This window comes from Triticum urartu, chromosome 1 (genome assembly GCF_003073215.2).
Source record: "Triticum urartu cultivar G1812 chromosome 1, Tu2.1, whole genome shotgun sequence".
Classification (NCBI taxonomy): Eukaryota; Viridiplantae; Streptophyta; class Magnoliopsida; order Poales; family Poaceae; genus Triticum; species Triticum urartu.
In genome coordinates, this window is record NC_053022.1 from 248701178 (window position 1) to 248705786 (window position 4609).

Consider the following 4609-nt stretch of genomic DNA (forward strand, 5'->3'; position numbering starts at 1 on the left):
TAGGCTCTTGCCACTACTTATTCTTTCATCCATCATGATCTCACCCAAATTTTGAAAACTTCAATCACACAAAACTCAAGAAAACCTTGTGAGATCTATTAGTATAATAAAGCAAATCACTACTTTAAGTACTATTGCAAACCCATTTATATTTTATTTTTGCATTATAGCAACTGCGTTATAACTTCTCCATCGCTTATACCCCCCGATACAATCCATAGTTTCATCAAAACAAGCGAAACAATGCATCAAAAAAAGAACAATCTGTAGTAATCTGAACATTGACCATACTTCTATAACTCTCCAAAAATTCTGAAAAATTAGAACAACGTGGAAAATTTGTATATAAATCATGTGTGCAAAATTCTAAATTTTATCACACTCCAGTAAAGCACATTAATTGTTCTACTAGACGCAAAAGTTTCAGTTAATGCACGGAATCAAAGCAACTATCACCCAAATCATCCCAAAGGCTTTGCTTGGCACAAACACTAATTAAGACACTAAAACACAATCACAACAGCACCATAATTGTGTGCACACAATAAAATAGAAAGAATAACTATTGGTTTGTCTCCCAACAAGCTCTTTCTTTATAGCCATTAAGATAGGCTTGAGATTTTATTGATGCTCACATGAAAGATAATAATTGAAACACAAAAAGAGCATAATAAAACATGTGATAAACACATTTAAGTCTAACATACTTCCTATGCACAGGAATTTATAAGCAAACAAATTATCAAGACAAGCAATATCTGGCATATGCAAAGGAGAGGAGTAAAACATTGACAATCTCAACATAATGAGAGGCAATTTACTAACAAAAAAATTTCTACAACCATATTTTCCTCTCTCTCATAATAGTTACATGGAGGATCATAATCATAAACAATATAGCTATCATATAAATTTTTCTCTCCATGACGCACATGCATAAAAGCTTTACAATCTTCCAAGGTAGTGGTATTAACATCAAGTAAAGTCAAGACCTCTTCAAACCCACTTCTATCAAAAATTTCATAATATTGAACACTCCAAATATGTGGGATTATTTTTACATAAAGTTGACGCTCTTCCAAACCCACTTCAAATATTATTGTAAACATTATTATCAATATCATATTCATCATGAGGCTTAAATAAATTTTGAGATCATAGAAACATTATCACCCTAATCATGATCATTACAATAAGTAGTAGACATAACAAAATTATCATCCCTGAGCTTGAAACTTTGCATATCATTAGCACAATTTTCATTAATAGAATTTCTAATAACATCATTGCAATCATGCTTTTCATTCAAGGGGCTATCAAGTGTGGGTGCAATAGCAATAATTTCATGTTTAACATAATGAACTATAGAATGCTCTTCTCCATAAGCATCATTAATATTGGCATCACGGACATAGCAAGAATCATGTTCATCAAAGGGGGTTATTTCAATCACATCAACGAAATCATAATTATCTATAGATTCATGCATATCACTATTCTCTACCAAAACGTTAGACATTTTCTTAATGAATTCACTAATATAGGCATTAGAAGCATATTTTCATAGTAATATTGAAGTATTGCAAAATTTTCAGATTTGTAGAGAGTACTATCATACTTTTCAATCAAAGAAGCAAGTTCATAAGCACCCTTAAAAGCAACAAAATCTTTAATTTGTTCGTTAGTATATTAACTATGAACACCTTTGGCAGAAGAAGATCATTTCATTATCATTAAAATCACATAAGTAGCGAAGGTGTTTTTACCAGTTCTCCGAGGAACAAGTAAAATCATAAATTTCACATAGATTCCAAGCATAGCATAGCAAACAATTTATTTGATGCCATAAGAGTCCCCCTTCTTGAGACAAATGGTGATGCACAAAATGAGCATGCTCATCTAATGATTTTCCCTCAACTAAATTAGTTTGGTTTTTAGGACGAGCACAAATGGATCAAAGATGATCCAAGTAGAAAACTTTAAGTGGGTCATCTTTAATTTCCTTGTTTCTTTTCTATTTTTTAGTCATGACACGAAGACAATAAAAGCAAGCAAGCAAACGAGCAAGAAGGCAAATGAAACATATTTTTGTAATTTTTGTAAAAAAAATTTAAAATGGGGAGATGAAAATGAGAGGAAAATGGCAAGTAATGTAAATACAAGGAGATGAAAGTTTATGCGAAGGTACTTCATAGATATTGATGATTTCTCCTCGGCAACGGTGCCAGAAATTCTTCCTGCTACTTGTGAGCTGCGTTGGGATTTCCTCGGAGAGGAGAGGATTGATGCAGTCTAGTAGACATACGTATTTCCCTCAGTAATGGAACCAAGGTTATCAATCCAGTAGGAGAACCAAGCAACGATTAGTAAACAGCACATGCACGCAAACAACAAATACTTGTAGCCCAACGTGAAGAGGGGTTGTCAATCCCTCAATGGTTATGAGCAAGATTAAATGGTATAGCTTTTGATAGATGGATCGAAAAAAATAGAAAATAAAATAAATAAAAGAAAATTGCAGCAATGTATTTTTGGTTTTTAATGTATGATAAAAGATAGACTCGGGGGCCATAGTTTTCACTAGAGGCTTCTCTCTTCAAAATAGCTTCATGTGGGTAAACAAATTACTGTTGGGCAATTGATAGAAAAATAAATAATTATGATGGTATCCAAAGTAGTGATCATATATAGGCAACATGTTTGAGACAAGTAGAACGAAACGATTCTGCATCTACTACTATTACTCCACACATCGACCGCTATCCAGCATGCATCTAGTGTATTAAGTTCATGGAAAATAGAGTAACACCTTAAGCAAGATGACATGATGTAGACAAGATAAACTCACATATAAATAAACCCCATCTTTTTACCCTTAGTAGCAACAATACATACGTGTCATGTCCCCTTCTATCACTTGGATTGAGCACCGTAAGATCGAACCCATTACAAAGCAGCTCTTCCCATGGTAAGATAAATCAACCTAGTTGGCCAAACCAAACTAATAAATCACATAATAAATACGAGGCTATAGTAATCATGCATAAAAGTGTTCAGAGCAAGCTCAAATAATATTCATGGAAAGATCTGATCATAAACTAACAATTCATCAGATCCCAACAAACACACCGCAAAAGTCATTACATCGAATAGATCTCCAAGAACATCGAGGAGAACATTGTATTGAAGATCAAATTGAGAAAAAAAATGTCATCTACCTACTAAGTATGGACACGTAGTTCTGTGGTAAACTACTCACGCATTATGGAGGGCAGCAAGGATGATTAGGAGCCCCCTCCGTGATCGAATCCCCCTCCGACAGAGTACCCGAGAAGGCCTCCAGATGGAATCTCATGGTTTTGGAACTTGCGGTGGGGGGAACAGTATTTCGGGTGTCTCTCTGATGTCAGGGGAATATTTGAGAATTTATAGAGGTGGAATTAGGGTTTGATATGCCTCGAGGGACCCACAAGCCTGGGGGCGCCCCCCCCCCCCGGGGGCGCGCCCTAGGGCTTATCACTCCCTCGTGGCTCCTCTTACCTTCTCCCGAACCTTCTAGGGTCTCTTCTGGTCCAGAAAAAATAATCCAAAGTTTTTTCTCCGCTTGGACTTCATTTGATATTGATTCTGAAAGCCAACAAACATGCAAAAAACTGCAACTGGCACTGGCCACTTAGTTTATTGGTTAGTCCCAAAACATATATTGGAACAATAAAAAAATAGACATACGTTGGAGACGTATCAAAGGGCTATTGGGAGAGGAGTGATGTCATCTTACCTTAGTCTCGGGCTCCATTGCCTTACCAAAATCATCAAGCGTGAGTTGCGGAGCCTGACCTAGAGCCCCACTCCGATGGACAAGCGTCTTCAACACGAAGCAGCTCCTCGATCCTTCCTCGGATAGCAAAGAGGACGTGACATCCACACGATGCCAGTCCCGGAAAAGGACTCAGTGAAGGAAATATGCCCTAGAGGAAATAATAAAGTTGTTATTTATACTTCCTTATATCATGATAAATGTTTATTGTTCATGCTAGAACTGTATTAATCAAAACTTGATACATGCGTGAATACATAGACAATACAAAGTGTCGCTAGTATGCCTCTACTAGACTAGCTCGTTAATCAAAGATGGTTAAGTTTCCTAACCATCGACATGTGTTGTCATTTGATGAACAGGATCAAATCATTAGGAGAATGATGTGATGGACAAGACCTATCCATTATCTTAGCATAATGATCGTTAAGTTTATTGCTATTGCTTTCTTCATGAATTATACATATTCCTTTGACTTTGAGATTATGCAACTCCCGAATACTGGAGGGATGCCTTGTGTGCTATCAAACATCACAACATAACTGGGTGTTTATAAAGATGCTCTACAGGTATCTCCAAAGGTGTTTGTTCAGTTGGCATAGATCGAGATTAGGATTTGTCACTCCAAGTATCGGAGAGGTATCTCTGGCCCTCTCGGTAATGCACATCATGATAAGCCTTGCAAGCAATGTGACGAGTTAGTTACGGGGTGATGCATTACGGAACGAGTAAAGAGACTTGCCGATAATGAGGTTGAACTAGGTATGAAGATACCGACAATCGAATCTTCGG